General features: G+C 54.9%; 1 long non-coding RNA gene across 1 annotated transcript; it reads left to right on the forward strand.

The window, feature by feature from the left end:
* The first annotated feature begins 4,770 nt into the window (after nt 1-4,770).
* LOC307059398 lies at nt 4,771-17,124 on the forward strand. The gene is made up of 2 exons (XR_013811127.1): nt 4,771-4,954; nt 17,087-17,124. It is a non-coding gene; the product is annotated as an uncharacterized lncRNA (long non-coding RNA).
* Nucleotides 17,125-17,650: the final 526 nt, after the last annotated feature.

The following is a 17,650-nucleotide window of genomic DNA, read 5'->3' on the forward strand; positions in this document are numbered from 1 at the left end:
GGCCTGCCACCCACAGACCACATCCAGGCAAGGGCTTCCTGGGATCCTCTGTGCTCCGGCCTTGTGCTGGGCACTACCAGGGACCCCTGCCTACTGGGTGCTCCCAGTCGGGCTGAGATCCAGGCTGCTGGAGGGCAATGGGCAAAGTGCTTTGGGGGAAGGAACAGCATGGGGCAGGGAAAGGCGTGGGTGAAGGCCGGGAGGTAGAAAAGCCCAAGACACGCAGGCGGGAGGGTGGGCAAGCGCCTGGTTAACCAAAGGCTAGACTGTGTGCAGTGCTCTGTGTGAACCTCCACTTACTCCCCACAGCAACATGGCATAGGGGTTCTGACCAGTCTGGTTTTACAAATGGGGAAACTGAGGCACAGAGAGGTTACACAATTCCCTCTGGGTCACACAGCCCCTGAGAGATGAAGCTGGGATTTGGCAGCAGATAGGAGGAGGGTGGGTGGGCGGGAAGCAGATTCCTGAGGCTAGATGTGCCGATAAGGCCTCTATGGTGCCACCATCTGTCCATCCACATCCAGAGATGTGGACACGGCCGTGCCCAGGAGAAAGTGACCAGGATGGGGACCACTCGGCCACTCCATCACCATCCCTTCCCTCTTCAGGGAATGAGGTTCTGAGAGGCATGGAGGCCGGCCAGACGACCCTCGGCAGGGCTGGTGCCAGGGCCTCCCTGCACTGGCCAGATGGCCCAGCATGGCTGGACCCTAGCAGTATTTCAGCAACTCTTGTTGGTCGCCTGATAGATGGATGAGACGGACTATTCCCTGGCAAGGGACGAAGGGTTTTGTTCAAAGCCCTGGATCGATTTTATGTTATTATTGCCAGCTGCTGAGAAAAGCATCATCGAGCAGCCTTTTCAAAATTTCATTCACTGCCTTTGAGTCCAGGGCCTTCCGTGAGCTTTCTCCGCAATTGATTTCTGTTCTTGGAATGGGAGGAGTTAGTCCCCACGGAATTTCAGGCCAGGATGTGGCTTCTGAAGGAAACCTCTGCCTGGGTTTCCTTGAAGGTCCCTCCTCCTGCCAACATGTTCACTTCCTTGGTGCTCACAGCCTTGTCCTGGAGCTTCAGACACCCCACCCTGGCAGGGGGACAGGGCCGTGCACAAAGGACACCCAGGTCTCACACTCAGCCCTTCGCAGGGAACTGGCCGGGTGGGGACTGGCCTCTGGGGAGCCGCATCCCCATGTGAGGGGGTGGTTGATGCCTCTCAGCTCCAAGTGACAGTAGGTAAGTGCTCTGAGGTGGCTCCATCTTGCCGCCTTTTCCAGAGAAAGCAGACATTCAAGTTTGTAAAATGTCAACCCTTCCAAACTTTCATTCACGGCAATTAACTCAAAATATTTTAAAGCACAGTGGAGGCCAAAGAAGTACATCGGGGAGCCGGATTCAGTGCAGAAGCACCAGCCCCGGCAAGTTTGAGACCTCTTGTCACAATGGCTCAATGAGGCCGAACTATGATCTCCTAATATGGATGAGGAAACTGAGGCCCAGAGAGCGGGCATGCAAGCCCAAGTGCCAGCAGAAGGGGGTTGGAACCTGGGGGTCTCTGGACTCCATGCTGGCTCTCCCCACCTCACCCGGCCCTTCTCTGCCTCTTGCTGCTTCGCCTTGGGGTGGAGGTTGGAGCATTTCCTGGTGCCTTTCCTCCTCCTCCTCTCCCTCTCCCTCTCCCTCTCCTGCCCTCTGGGGTTGGGTTGCGGTCTGGCAACCACTAAAGGCCCCAGAATCCCTTCAGTTAAGAGTGTGGCCTCTGGAACTAGATGGCCTGCTGAGTGACCTTGGGCAAGTTACTTAATTTCTCTGTGGCTCAGTTTTCCTTTCTGTAAAATGGGGGAGATTAATAGTACCAACCTCACAGGGTGGTTGCAAGGATTCGGCAGGTTAAGATATTTAAATGCATTGTACAGCGCCCGGCATGTAGCTAAGTGCCATACGAGTGTTCGTTAAAATAAATGCAACGGGGCTTCCCTGGTGGCGCAGTGGTTGAGAGTCCGCCTGCCGATGCAGGGGACGTGGGTTCGTGCCCCGGTCCGGGAAGATCCCACATGCCGCGGAGCGGCTGGGCCCGTGAGCCATGGCCGCTGAGCCTGCGCGTCCGGAGCCTGTGCTCCGCAACGGGAGAGGCCACAACAGTGAGAGGCCCGCGTACCGGAATAAATAAATAAATAAATAAATAAATAATAAATGAAATAAATGCAACGAACATTTGTTGAGTACCTGCTGTGTGCCCGGCCCAGGTCTCGATGGAGGCACAAGGACAAGGTCCTGTCCCTCGTGGAGTTGATGGTCTAGAGGAAGAAGGCAGGTGGTTGAAAGGGCCTCGTCCGTGGTCCTGCACCGATAGCGTCTGCACTGCACCACCCCACCTGGAGGTTAGCCGATCCAACAGGCCTTTCCAAATGGCAGCCGTGGACATGTCGCTCCCCATCACAGGTCCAGTGGCCTCCACTGCCCTTGCTCACTCCCTGCGGCCCTCAGGCCCACGTTACCTTTGCTTAGGGCCTCCCACTCCTGCCAGCAGGCCTACGCACAGCAGATTCCTCTGCCTGGAACACGCTCCCTCTCCCTTCCCCTCAACCCTCTGGCTTAGTCACAGCCTCCTCGTGGTTCAAACCTCAACGCCAGGGTCACTTCCCTGCACTGTGACGTGCCACTTTGCGCTGTGTGCAGTGACACACAGGGGGTCTGGGGAGTTTTTGCTTGCCGTCTGCTCCTTCAGCTCACGGGGGAGCCTCACGCACATCAGGAGAAGGGGACAGGTGTGGGGACTCAGTTGCTCGATCTCCAGCTTTGGTTTCCTCACCTATAAAAGGGGGGGCAGGTACTCTGAACTCAAAGGAGAGAGCTGAGGTGCCCAGAGTAGATGCCACCCGGGGTGGCTGGGGTGCTAGAGGCACTGCTGGTCTGTCGGTGCTACCTGGAGGAAGGGGCACCTGGGCCAGCAGAGAAGGGCAGGGAAGGCTCTGGAGAAAGGTGCAGGAGGGTATGTGCCAGTGTCTGGCTTGGCTGGAGCTGCCATGGGGGCAGCCTCTAGAAAGTCAAGATGGAGCCAGAGAGCAGGAGCCTCAGTGAGGAAACCAGGGAGAGATGAAGGGTCACTCCCGAAATCCTGCTCCTCGCATCCCTGGGTGCCTTCTGGGGCCGCTCCAAAGAGGGTGTTACACAGCACTTTCAGGAGGTGGATACAGGCGGGACCAGGTCTGGCAACGGGGATGGATCTCTATGGGGCCTGTTTGGTATTTCTTCTTTCAACCTCAATCTAAAAGGTTCTCTGCACACAGCCTCCCAGGTGCAGAGACAGAGCGAGAGAAAGTGAGAGACCAGCACTGGGCTCAGAGAGGGGAAGGGCATGGTGGAAGTCACACAGCACTTCCCTCAGGCCTGGCCAGGGCGTGGATGTGGAACGTGGTCTCTGAGGACTTGCTCATGCAAATAAGGACAAGAATAATGGCACATTCCCCATTTAAAAATTGTTTTATTTATTTATTTTTGGCTGCGTTGGGTCTTCCTTGCTGCACGCGGGCTTTCTCTAGTTGCGACAAGCGGGGGCTACACTTCATTGCGGTGCACGGGCTTCTCACTGTGGTGGCTTCTCTTGTTGCGGAGCTCCGGCTCTAGGCGCTCGGGCTTCAGTAGTTGTGGCACTTGGGCTCGGTAACTGTGGCTCGCGGGCTCCAGAGCATAGGCTCAGTAGTTGTGACACACGGGCTCAGTTGCACGGTAGTATGTGGGATCTTCCCGGACCAGGGCTCGAACCCGTGTCCCCTGCATTGGCAGGCGGATTCTTAACCACTGTGCCACCAGGGAAGTCCCACATTCCCCATTTTCATTTAAAAACAGACACTCACTTGGCACTTCTGTGCCGGGAGCTCTTCTGAGCTCTTTGCACTGTTAACCTTGTGTCTTCATAGAAGCCAGAGAAGATAAATTCCATTATACATATTTCCATTTTACAGATGAGGAAACTGAGGTAAGGAAGAGAGCCTGAGTAGTCCCCCAAGGTCAGCCAGCCAGGGCAAAGCCAAGAAGCTGGGGTGGTTTCACATCACTTTCTCAGGTCACCCTCCGGCCTGGGGGAGGCGGGAGGGTGGAGTGGCTGTGCCTGGTTTTGGTGGCGGGGGTGGGGTGGGTGGGTGGGGGTGGGGGTTGGGGGGTGCATACAGAGGCTCAGAGAACCTGGATGCCGCCCAGGAAGACGCAGTGGAGTGCTTCAGACCTCACCACTCAAGGAGCCCTGGCCCCACCCCATAGCCAGGTGGGTGACAAGTGGTGAGCTTGGTGGCTCGTGTTGGGAGGGAGCGAGTAGGCGTCGTGGGCTCTCTCGTTCCTAATCGGAAGACAGGAGGGGGCTGAGGACGCGCTGCACTCACTCCTTGTCTCCAGGGTTTGGAGTAAAGGGTTTCCTCGGAAAGAACGCGCTAAGGGGGAGGCAGGGGACCGAGTGCTCGCCCGCCGTAGGAGGGTGTGTGCACGCGCGCTCGGCGAGCTCGGGCTCTTTGTGTCCGAGCCCGAGCGCGCGTGCGTGTGCGGTGTGTGTGCGTGCGTGCGTGTGTGTGTGTATGTGTGTGTCCGTGTGTGGGGCGGGGCTGGCGCCCCGGCCCCGCCTCGGCCCCGCCCCCGCCCCGGCCAAGCTGGTATTTTTCCACCCAGCAGGATGGGTGATGCTGAGAGCTGCCTGCTCAGACAACAGACACGCGAGGTCAGGAAGAAGCCGCTTATAAATTACCGCTTCCTCCGCGCCGCCGCCAGCGCCGAGCTTCGGGTCCTGGCTGCAGCACCGCTCGCTGGCTGGCGCCGAGTCCCGAGGACCGCGAGCTCTGAGGCCGAGCCCAGACTAGAGGGAGCGCCGAGCGCGGACCCCGCGGGCCAGAGATCGAGCCGGCTGGCAGCCCTCGGTGAGCGGAACCGATTGCAGCCGAGTGCAGCGCCGCGGCCGCCCCAGGTACCGAGGGAGAGGGAGCCGGGCGCGCGGAGCCCCCTCCCCATCCCCGCGCCCCAGCTAGCCACGACCTCCTCCCCGCCCAGGGACCCCGTTCCGGCGCCCCTTTCACCACCCAGTGGGGGACGGAGGGTCGCCCTCTCAGTCCCGCTGCGGGGCTGTTATTGTTTCCCGGGCGAAGGGGCTCGGGCTTCTCGTGCAGGAGCTAGGTGTGTGTGTTTGTGTGTGTCTCTTTTGGTGTCTCGATCTCACTGGGGGTCTACATGTATCTCCGTGTGTGTCTGTGTGTTTCTGAGGGTGGCTGTTTCTCCATGTTCCCAGCAGCATGCACTTGTGTGTCCCAATGTGTGCCTGCTGTTCTGTGACCTGGGCTGTGCATGTGTGTGTTCTAGTGTGTGATACCTGTGTGGCTGTGTCTTCAGATGTTTGCTCTTGTGTGTCCTGGAGTGTGTCTGTGTAAACCTGTGTGTGTGTGACTGTATCTCCGAGTGCCTGGCTGCGCACGTGTGTGTCCCAGAGTGTGGCTCTGTCTCTGGGTCCCTGGTTTCGGACACTCATGTGCCTTCGACTGTACCCGAGGGAGTGTCCCCGGTGCCTAGAGGGCCACACAGCCAGAGATGGTTCTCCAGAGCAGGCGCTGAGTGGGTAGAGGTGATAGGGCGGCATGGCTCCAAGGTTGCTGCCTGTGTGCAGCGTGCAGGTGGCAGTGCCAACGTCCAGCAGCCTTCAGTGGCAGGATCCAGGCCCCGAGGGACAGCTAGGAGCCAAGTGGACAGCGGGCAGGGAGAGCAGGACACATCCATCTCTAGACCTTTCCCTTCCTTCTGGGGGTTCCTCTTTTGAGCTGGAGGTTCTGGTCCCCCTCCCACTAGGAAAGCCAGAGAGAGGATCTCAGGGATTTCATCCTCCAACCGCTGAGGTTTCGTCCTGGACCGGAGGGGGACCTCTCGGCTACCCTCTCTGGCACTCAGAGGGAGGTGTGTGCTGGGCAGGGCCACCGGCCTGGCTGTTTTGGTCACTGCCCAGCCTCTGCCAGATCCTGGGCTCCCCCAAGACCAGCCCCAAAAGCTTGGGAGGCAGCCTGGACCCCCATTTCCTGCCTGGAGAAATAAATCAGCTCAGTAACCGCCCGGACACTTGAACAGAGGGTCTTGGGGCTGAGGTTAAGAGGCACGTGGCTCCAGTTGGACTTGGGTGAATTGGCCCATGCTTTGGCACCGCTGATGTTCAAATAAGTGTCATGGGGGAGATCTTTTTAAAATTTCTTTTTAATTTTTTCTTGGCTGGAAAGGAGGGGATCTCATCCAGAGTCTCCCAGCCAGAAGGAGTTTATTTTTATGAGAAAGAGCGGGTGAGCGCTTAGCAACCGCCTGCCTCCCTCTCGACCAGGGAGTCATCCGGGGAGTGTGGGGTGGGCACAAGGGAGGTGTGGTGTGGGGGCGGAGTGGGGGGAGGAATTTCATCAGGATGGTTTTGGGGGCGTTTGGAGGGGGCCCGAGGGCAGTGGCTGAGAACCCACCATAGCGTAGGAGTGGGGGACTGGCTAGAGGTCTTGGGCCTGGCTCAGCCCCCTGTTGACCTTGGGCAAACTTTTTTTGTCCTCTGTTTCCTCATCTGTAAAATGGGTGGAGTAAAGTGGTTATGGGGTAAGCTGAGAATGAAAGGCAGGAGCTCTTCCCCAGGGAGCTGAGTCCAAGTACTGTGCCTCTGTCTTAGTCAGCAGGCGACCTTGGGTGATTCTCTCAGCTGCTTTGAACCTCAGCATCGCTGTCTGGGCAGCAAGGACGCCAAAGCCGGCCTCACTGCGTCCTTGAGGGGATTGAGGGAGATGAGGCAGAATAAGCCTGTGGTAAGCTGTAAAGCCGGGCTCGGCTTCGGAGCTGCCGATTAGAGGGTGTCACGAGGTCCTCGGTCACTGGTATGTGGCAAGGGCCAAGGCTCGCTCTCAAGCTGTTGTGCTTCGGGGATGTCCTTGTACCGACCTGTGGCGCAGCCACAGTCACCTCTCCTGCCCTTTCCCTCCCATCTCATCCTGCGGAGATCCGGTCCCATCTGCTTTGTGGAGTTGGGAGGCCCTAGCGAGCGGGTAGTGCCCCTTTTACAGATGGGCAAACTGAGAGCCGCCCAGAGGACTTTGCCTTGATTGGACAGCAGCAGGATTGGGCTTCAGAGGCCTTCCCTGGGCCAGCCGCGAGTTTGGGCTCTGTGGGGCTTTAATCACTGATGTCCTGGGGAGTTGAAATTGGACCAGAACCTTGGGAGAACAAGGGACAAAGGCTCTGGGTCTTCAGGGTTGGAGGGTGAGGGCGTGGGCCCCACTGGCACCTGGATTCCAGCCCTGGTTACACATTCTCCCTTCTCTGTGCCTCTCAGGGAGCCCTGCCACCCTTCCTACTCAAGTGTCAGCCCCCCACGAGGCAGTGTGGGCTCTGGGGATGGTGTTTTCTATCACCTATCAGCCTATCGGCTTGTCAAAGGATTTGGGAGCCTGTGAGACTTTATCTGGAAGTCTTTCCAAAGGTCCCGAAATGATAAGACACTTGTGAGTCATTCAACACATTCCTGTGTATAGGAAAGAGGTGAAAAATAAATGACAAGGAACACCTGGGATGCAGCCTGGTCACAGCTGGAAGGGGTCTGGGTGGGAATTCGGGCTGGCCTTGGAACCCCAGGGCCACCCGCCAGGTGTGGGCTGACCCCCGCCCCCCAACTTCTGGCGAAGGTCATAAGTGAGGGTCGGATTCTTCAGGGCTGCATCTCCGAAGAATGCAATCCCATGTTGCAATCCCCGTCTCCAATCTCCATGTTGGCTGACTTATCTTGGCGAAAGTGTTTGCTTGAATTTACGGGTTCTGGGGAGGAGCCCTGGGTGTGGAAATGCCCAGGGTGGCCTTCAAGTGTGAATGGGAGCTCTTTTATAACACGCCTTGTTTCTTTGCTGCTGTCAGTTCTGGCCAGGCACTGGATTTGGGGTAGAATATTGGCTTTCGAGGATCTCATAGCCCAGAGGGAGATGGGCAGCGCGGCAGCCGCTGTGACCGTGCTGTGCGTGGGTGCCCGTGCTGAGCGTGCCTAGATGGTAGGGTCGCAGGCAGGAGGCATTTCAGCTTCTTAGAGGAGGTGATGCTGGAGCTGGCAGCTTCTGTGGGCAGAGGAACAGGGTGGGCTGGCATTCCGGGAAGGGGGCATAATAGGTGTAAAGGGACAGGGCATGAAATAGCCAAGCGTGTTTGTAGAACAAGCCTCACAGGGACCCAGCGGGAGAGAGGAATAAGAGCCAGGTGTGGCGGGCCTTGAGCGCTGGGTAAATGGGGTTAGGCTTTATTCTGAAGGCAGCAGAGATAGAAATAGCATCAGGCTGGGTTTGGGGACAGCAGTGTCGAAGCCAGTTAAACCCGGGAGACCCTCATGGTGAGTGAGGAATTAGGCTGAGGTCCAGGACTGAAGGTGGCCGGGCCACTGCTAGTCAGGGCACAAAGCATTTTCCATGCCAGCGAATCTTGCCCTGAGCTCTTTTTGTAAACATGGGGTGAAGGCCTGGACATGCTGTCTAACAAGTACACAGGCCATTAACTGTGCCTCTGACCTCCCCGGAGCACACAGCCCTGGCGCCTTGGGTGAATTACGTCTGTCGTGGACAAGGCTTCTTTTGGGGTTTCCCTGCCCGCCTCACCTGCTCAGAGTTTCCTTTTGGAAACCTAAGCTGAGGGGCAGGGATTAGGGGTGGTGGGGAGAAGGCAGAGAGAATGGAAATTGCTCTTCTGTTTCTAAAAACCAACATAGAAACAACAAATCACCCAAAACAATCAAAGGGGGAGGGGGTGTGGGGGGAGGGGCAGGTCGCCTTAACTCTAGTCAGGCATCAGAATTACCTGAGTGACTTTGTACAAATTCAGGTTCCCAGGCCTGGACATATGGAATCTGAATCCCCAGGGGGTGGAGCCTAGGAATCTGTATGTTTAAAAGTTTTCAACTGTGACTGTTAGGAATATGAATATGAAAATTGAGATATAATTTGCATTCAGTGAAATGCAAAGATTCTGTTACAGTTTGTTGAGTCTTGATACACCCGTGTAACCACCATCCAGATCAAGATATAGAAAATTTCCAGCTCCCCTGGAAAGTTGACTTGTGCCCTTCCGCTCCCAGAGGCAACCAGTTTCTGATTTCTATCACCATTAGTTTTGCCAAGCCTAGAACTGGATGGATTTGTATGGTATATACTCTTTTGTGTCTGGCTTCTTTCTGCTTGATGATTTTAATATACATTCATGCTGTTGAGTATATCAATAGTTCAGTTCTTTTATTGCTGAGGAGTAAACCATCATATGGATGCCTCACACTGTGTTTATCCACTCTCCTGTGCATGGACATTTGGCTTGTTTCCAGTTTGGGGTGATTATGAATGAAGCTTCTATGAGCCTTCGTGTACAAGTCTCTTTGTGGGCGTATATTTTCATTTCTCTAGGAGTGGAACTGCTGGGGCGTAGGGTAGATATTTGTTAACTTTATGAGAAACTGCCAAAAGAGTCTCTTTTAATTACGAAAACAATAGATCTCAAGCAATACAGCACTGTACAAACAAAAGGTGATTCTTAAAGATCATTTTTTTAAAAAGTGCAATCTAGTCTTCAGTCGTCTGTCCATCATCTCTATCTTCCTATAATAACAATAAAAGCCTTTAAGATTATACACATTCCTCTGCATACAGCTTTGACTGTACCCCTCAGATATCTAGATGGACTTATATTCCTTTTTATTCTTTTTAGATCAGTTTTCATTTCAGTTTTGATTTCCTCTTTGACCCAGGGTTATTTGGGATCATCTGTTGAGCAAGCTAGCTGTAGTTCTGTTTTGTTGTTAACGAAAATGACATCATACTGTTCTTGGTTCTGCCACAACACTATTCAAACAACAGACCATTGTGGAACGGTCACTTGTCAGAACATACAGATCTCCAGGCCATTCTGAACAGCTTGTCTGCATGTGGGAATCACTGACTGAGTCTGGCTTGTCTTAATCACCCCGAGTACTGCCACCTTAGTGAATGAAACGCTTCCACCCAATGGCTTTGAACTTACTCTGAAGGTGGGCAGAGAAGCAGCCCAAGGCAGCTCAGTATTCTGAGATGGGAAGGAACCAATACTTTTTCAGCACCACTAGGTCCTATCTCCCTTCCTGCATTTAAGCCCTGTGCCTGACTTGGGGGTTCTTACCTCCATCTTCTGGAAGAGTTCATCCAGTCTCAGAAAAGTGACTTACCGCCCCTCACACAGCTGGGACCTGGGAGGGAGAACCGGAACCACTGCCCATCCTCGTTCCACTGCACATGGTTTTCACTGAGCACCTACAAGGTGTCTGGCATAGGGCCAAAACCAGAGGGAGGGATAAACAGAACAGCCCCTGGGCTCAAGTAGCTCACAGTCTCACAAGAGGGGAGAAGATCTGTATCAGGAAGAGGTTAATGAACAATCCCAGCGGATTATGCCAAGGGCAGGGAACCCAGGGAAGGTGTCAGGGAGGGTGCGCGGTCCACTGGCTGGGAGTGTGGGGACTTTGGGGTCATGGAGTTAAGCCCCCCTGCCCACCCACTTAATGGATGAGGAGACTGAGGTCTGAATGAGGCCTAGATCAACAAGAGGGCCATTATTCACAGACTTAAGGTTCTCCCCCTCCCCGCCCCGGCCCACCTGCCGTTCAGTGCTGATGAAGTTACGGACAGTGTTTTTACTTCTGTCTCAGCTCTCCGGTCCTGATTGTGTCACAGCAGTGGGAAGGGGGATGGAAGGGCCAAGCCATACAGATCCGAACGATTCCTTGGGCTTGGCTGTGCAGGAGACGCCTTCAGCATCTGGAACAGGGCCTCCTGGGCAGCGGGACTGCCTGCTCAGGGAGGAGCGGGGAGCCTGGCTCTGGTGGGCAACTCTGGCCACTGTGTGGGACGGAATGGAGGCAGTTGTGAGAGGGCTGGCGAGTGTCCCTCCTGGAGGGCGGGGCAGCTGCCTTCTGGTTCCGCTCACCTCGGGTCCTCACTGGACAGACACCGGCCCTCAGCTTTGCCCCCGCCCTCCTCCACTGAGCGGAGGCTGGGACCACATCTCTGTGGGGTCCCTAGGGTGGACATTCTGAGAGTTTTTTCCTTCCCACCGCTCTCCTTTGCACACGATGAAGGAATTCTACCATCCGCTTTCCTGCAGAAAGTTCTTAACGCAGCCAGGTTGCCAGCCAGGTTGCCGTCACCTGGTGGTGGTGGAGGGGTGTGGTTGGCCTTGGGTTTCAGCAGAGTCATGCTTCCTGGGGGAGGGGCTTCAGAAGGGGGCGGTCCTGAAGGCTCTGCCCTTTTGCCCCATGGCCGTTTGGCACCTGGAGACAGAGGGCTGCTCAGTCCTGACGGTGGACTCAGGCCATGGTTTTAAGAACATTCATTCTATCACCAGATGGCACCTGGTGTCTCCTCTCTGGGTGGATGCCACCACAGCTCAAGACAACAACCTCCTCACCAGCCTCCATGCCTCCTGGGCTCTATAGCATCGGGGGCCGGCTCTCAGCATGTCACTCTCCTGCTCCCAAGCCTTCTGTGGCTTCCTAGTGCTTTGTGAAATCAAGTCCAAACTCCTTAGACTGGCATTCAGCGCCCTTCATGATCTGGCTCCTGGCCAATGTTTATTGTCATCTGCCACCACTTCTCTCTGTTCCCTGTGATCTGGCTGGTTTCTGCTCTTAGTCCGAGCCTCAGGCTCTCAGCCCTGCCCAGACCTCAGCCTGAAAGGCTCTTCCTCCCTTCCCTCCTAATTCCCACTCTTCGAGGGCCAGCTTGAGGCCACCTGCTTCAGGAAGGCTTCCTGGAACCCCTTAATGGTACGTGACACATCGTAAGCACCCAGCAAAGATCCTCTGAGTCAAAGTGGACTTAACCTCGCCCTGCTCTGAGCCCTGTGGACCTTTTCTCTGGCTGGAACCCAGACCTGTGTGGTCTTACCTTTTTTCCAGCCACCTGACCAGAGGCACATCAGGGGAGTGACAGATGCCTCAGCAGCCAGCCAGCACGGGGCCTGGTGCACAGTAGGTGCCCAGCACAGAAATAGAGGCCGTCTGATTCCCTCTGTCCTGAAATGAGAGCCTATGATTTGAATATCTGAGTGGGTCCAAGCTTGGAAATTATATCCACCCATCACTATCCATCCTTCCAACAAATGTGTGTTCTAGACCCTGTCGTAGGCCCTGGGGATGTGGCTGTGAACAGGATGGACCAACTCATGCCCTCACGGAGCTGACCACAAGAGTTAAGTGAATTGTTACAGGAGCACTGTGACACCAGGGTTTGGATGCCCTTGGCCACTGACTTGCTGTGTGACCTAGGCAAGTCCTTTCCCTGCTCTGTCCTAACCTGTAAGGAAGCTTCATGTTTGAGGGAAATACCTGCTGAGTGAAGGGGGGAAAGACCCTTGTTTCTCTCTGTTGGGGAGCACATGTCACTACATGGGTGATTGTCCTGTGGGATTTGATTGTAGTCCCATTGGTTTTCAGGATGTTTTAGCCCTCGCTCTGAAAGGGGGCACCCGATTTGGGGACTGGAGTTCAGAGATGCTCTGGGCAGAGCTGTAGCAACAGGATTTTAGTGGAAAACACTTCCTTGGAGAAGAAAGTGGGGTTTCTTTTAAAAATATTTATTTATTTATTTACTTGGTTGTGCTGGGTCTGAGTTGCGGCAGGCAGGCTCCTTAGTTGTGGCACGTGGGCTCCTTAGCTGCAACAGGTGAGCTCTTAGTTGTGGCATGCACGTGGGATCTAGTTCCCGGACCAGGGATGGAACCCGTGTCCCCTGCATTGGGAGCGTGGAGTCTTAACCACTGCGCCACCAGGGAAGTCCCAGAAAGTGGGTTTTTATTCCATCATTGGTAGAAGAGTATAGATCAGAATAGACCTTTAAAAAAAAAAAAAAAAGACCCAACCTGCCAGCCTCTGTCGCCGGGACTGAGCAGAATCTGTTTCTGCTTCCACTTCTCACCAATGCAAGGTGTGGGCTGTTTGCAAAGGATTGCATCCCAGGCCTGAGAAAACAGTACTAGTCGCTGCAAAATCGTCCCCCACAGGCAGCTCCAGGCCTCCTGTATGGTTTGTGTTGTCCACTCAGAGTTTTATAAAATCGAGCCAGTATTTTTTCAATGTGGGTTTTTTTTTTTTTTTTTTTTTTTTTCTGCATCTGCCTCTGGCCATTTGGTTTCTCTGAACGGCCCTCCGTCGGTTGGGACCCGGCTGCCTAGAGGCAGGGACATGCTGCCGGTGGATCCTGGGCAGGTGGGAGCCTTCCTGCTGTGTTCCTTCAGCAGGACTGATGGTGCAGCGTAGGGAAGAGGGATTCCTACCCCTTTCAGGGGACCCGTAGTGCTTTCAAGGGGCATTTCAGGGCTGGAGCAGGAGAAATCCAGCCACCCCTACCTGCGCACTGCTCTGTGGGCGGCTGGGGGGGTGGCCTGGCTGCAGCACGCACCTCCCAGGGCAGCCCCCTCTGCCAACCTCTGCTGGGAGTTCCGGGTGGTGCTGCAGGCAGAGAGGGTGATTTGCCTCCTTGAATATAAAGTGTTCAGCCTTCTGGAGAGCAGACCAGGCAGCCGGGTCTCTGCCAAAACCCGCACATCTGAGATCTGTAATTTTTTCGCCGTATTTTGTTGCCTTGGCTGAGCCGTGAGTTAATAAGCCCGATGGTCCGCACCTACTCGCTAAGCCCTGTGTCCCCTCCGCTCTCCTGAGCCATCCGGGGGCTTGTCGTTAGTTGGGAGGCTGGGGAAGCTGGAGAAGTTTTCTTCCCTCTCTCAACATTTCATTACCTTTGACCCCTGCCTGCCATTCCCCCGGGCCTAGGGGCTGTGGGTGCATCTTGGGTCTGCCCTGGGATGTTGCAAGAGCGACAGTAGTAATTATAACGTACACCAGCACTCCTCAGACTTGGAAGATGTAGGCCTCACTCGCGATCTTGTTAATATGCCCCTTGCCTGGCAGGAGGGCTAAGGTGGGGCTGAGATTCTGCATTTCTAACCAGCTCTCAGGTGCTGCCATGTTGCTGGTCTGTGCGGGTAGGGCACACTTTGAGTAAAGGAGGTTCATCATAGCTTTTGCCACACTTTGTAAGCCAGGCCCTGTGCCTTATAAGCATCATCTTCCTAACCATCACAAAAGGTACCATCATTCCCATTTTGCATGTGAAAAGCTGAGGCCCCAGAGAGAGCAGGTAACTTGCCTGAGGTCACACAGCTGGGAGGCGGCTGAGCCAGGCCAAGCTCTCTGGGCCAGTGCCACCTTGGAAAGGCTGCTGGTGGGGAAGCCCTTTTCTGCTGAATGGTGTCCGTGGTCCAAAAGCCACAGGAGGCTTTTCAAGGCAGCCAAGTCGGTTGTAAATCAAGGAGAGCCAGGGGCCAGCCAGGCCGCGCTGACAGCAGGGTGGCCCAAGGCAGTGTGTCAGGACCAGGCCTGCTGCGGGATTTGGTGCTGGCATACGGCCTGGTTGGGGGAGCAGCTGGGGGATGCTCACAGCTCCTGTACGACTGGTGTGGGGCCTGCCTGGAGCCCAGAGGCACCAAGTCACACTGGCTCCCCATTATTTAGATAACTCCCAGGATGCAGGGCTGGCTGGAAGGGTCAGCAATGGGACAGGCGGAAGCTGGGACCTGGTGCTTTAGTTGTTTAAAGGCTGGCTCATCCTTGCAATCACATGGGCACTTTCCCTTAATTGGCGGTCTGCTGTGGGGACTGAGGGGCTGTGGTCTGCCTGGCTGGGCCTTCATTTTTACACTAGACACCTGCCCCAAGCAACTGGGAAGAATAGAATAGATTTAGAGTCTGGATCCTCAAAATGTGGTCACTGGACAAGCAGTCTCAGCATCACTGGGAGTTTGTTAGAATGCAGCATCTCGGTCCCTACCCCACCCCTGCTGACTCAGACCCTGGGGTAGTACCCAGTCCTCTGTATTTTAACAAACCCTCCAGGCTTAACTTTGAGAAGGGCTGATTTCTCCATCTCCAGCCAAATGCCCAGGGGTAGGGGAAAGTCAATCCTAACCTTTGTAATTGGCTAGAGTGCCAGGGCTGCAGGAGGACCACAGATGTCATTTCATCTGTGCCTCCCTTTTCTGATGGCCTGAGTGTCAGAGAGATAAAGAGACATGCATAAACTTATACCGCAAATTCAAGGCAGATTTGGGTCTGGGTTCTTAGGGTTGCAAGTGACAATAATCAGTTCAAACATTTACTGACTCACTTAACAGAAAAACCCAGAGTCGTACTTCAGGTATGGCTGGATCCAGATGCTGAGAGATGTCACTGGGGCTCAGTTTCTTCCTCTCCCTTTCTGGCTCCATGTCCCTCCTCTGTTGGCCCCATTCTCCTTGGGGTGCCCCCAGCTGCACAGGGCGTTGCCCACCTGCACCCCCAGCAAAGCCATCCCAGCCTAGAAAAAACTTTCTTTTTTCCCAATATTTTCAGCACAAGTCCCTGTTGTCACTCTCAGTGTCCAGTCTTGGTCATGTGCCTGTCCTGGAGCCACTCATGACAGCCCTCAGATTGGCTCAGCCTGGCTCATACACCCAACCCTGGAAATAGGAGGTGGGCTCAGCCCCACCCAGAACCCCATGGGCTGAGAGTGGCATGTGGGGGTCTCCAGGGGGAATAGATGCAGGCTGTCCCCAGAAAAAAGGGTCCAGGTGCCAGCACAGTAGCTAGAGATACAGGGACTTGGTGCCATTTCTATTCTCCTCTGAGTTGGACTCATGCAACTGCTAATGTCTCACCTCAGATAAAATTATACCCTCATTCCTCTGGTTCCTTTAACATTGTGCCTGTAATTGTGCATTGAACATGCTACCTTCATTTCCCCTTTGTCCCTCTTCCCTTGGTATGGTCCTGGATAACCAGAAAAACATTGCCACTTCCACCACCCACACCTGCTGCAGACATTGCTAATCCACCCAGACTTCACAGAGCCGTGCGTCCACGCAGAGAATGAAGCCTCGATGGCATCCATGTCAGCCCCTCCTATGTGATTCCAGGCTCCAGGAGAGTGGCAGCCTCAGCTGTCTTGTTCACTGCCGGGTTCCAGTGCCTCGCATATAGTAGATGCTCAATAAATAATTGACTCAGCATTCCTACACGCAGTGCCTCAGACACAGTGGGTGCCCATTTGAGCCTGGTGAACGTGGAAGCCCAAACACGGCAATGAGGTTGTCTAATCTGGGGGACAGGGGGCTCTGTAGACTGCTGGAACCCAGTTCTGAGTCTGGGGAAGAGGCTCCAAGGGCAGGGCTGCAGGTACAAAGAGGAAAGAAGTGAGCAGCCCTGGAGGCCTCTCTGCTCTTCCACCACAACCCCCTTCCCTGCTAATCTGTTTAACTGTTCATTGAAGTGTAAGATCTTCCTATAAGGAAGCATTTCCTGGTTTTCTGCATTTTTTATTCCAGGAAACCAGGAGAGCCTTCCAGAACAGCTCTGCAGGTGGAATGAGGCAGAGGTGATCTGCCCCCACTTGCATTGTTTCCCAACCGAGTCCAAAAGAACAGAGGTGGTCTATTTAAAAAAAAAAAGAAAAGAAAAAAGCTTCAGGGGTCAGTCACACTTGGGGACTACTTGACTCAGCACAGTTCAACAGAGTTCCTTGGCACGGTGATGCTCAGCCTCTAACCAGGTGATGAGTATCGGGTTCTCCATCTGGCTTCGGCGCATCCCTGTGCTCACAGGGGACGGTCACTCACAGACCTGGGCAAGTGGCTGAGCTCGTGGGGGGCTTGGGGGAGTGCAGACTTTTGGGTTAGGGCTGGGGAGCTGCTTACCTGTTCTCAGCCAGCCACCCCTCCCAGCTCTGGTTCTTGCCACTGACAATTTCAGGGATGCTGCACCCGGGCGAGGGGTGTGTGAGCCTGCGCCTGTGTGTGAACACGTGGTGTGTGTGTGTGTGCATGCATGTGCGAGTGTGTGCAGGAGCACCCAGACGCCTGGGTTTCCCCCGCCCCGGCCCCACTGGGTGTGGACGGGGCCCCTCCCAGTTGTGTGTGCTGGGTGGTCACACGGAATAGAGTCTGGGTCCTGAGTACATCACACCCTGACCAGATCTCTTCTTTCCTTCTCTGCCTTCTTTCCTTGCAATAGGTCCAGAGCGACAGCGCTTTGTGAGGAGCCTCCAAGACGTAAGTGGCATTTGACCTCCCCATGGTCTCGGTGTCTCGCCACGGGTGGCAATGACCCCAGGTGGGCGCTCAGGATCTCAGAGGAAGAGACAGAACCCCCGAGGCCCCAGGACCTTGTCCACAGGTCACCTCTGGGTGGCGGGTCCACGGCCCGGCTTGGCCACCTGTGCGCATCGGTGGCAGGGAGGTAGCCCTGCAAATGGGCTGAGCACTGATTTCGGAGTCCTGGCCTGGACCCCAGCCTGGCTCTGCACCAGGCGGTGAGGGGGCCTTCGTGGAGTTGATTCTCAGGTTCGGGGTCAGAAGCCTGTGAAAGGGTGAGCTGCTTGGCTCCCAGCAGACAGGATGCTCTAGGAATCGGGCTGCTGTCCCAATTATCTCTTTATTGAAGGTTTTATTTTTTAAAAATTGAATACCTTCAAGAAAGTTGCACAAATGTTACAATGAACTCCTCTAAGTCCTTCACTTAGATTTTCCCATTGTTAACATTTGCCTCCTTTGCTTCCTCGCTTTAATATATGCTATA

This window comes from Hyperoodon ampullatus, assembly GCF_949752795.1.
Source record: "Hyperoodon ampullatus genome assembly, chromosome: 10".
Taxonomy (NCBI): Eukaryota; Metazoa; Chordata; class Mammalia; order Artiodactyla; family Ziphiidae; genus Hyperoodon; species Hyperoodon ampullatus.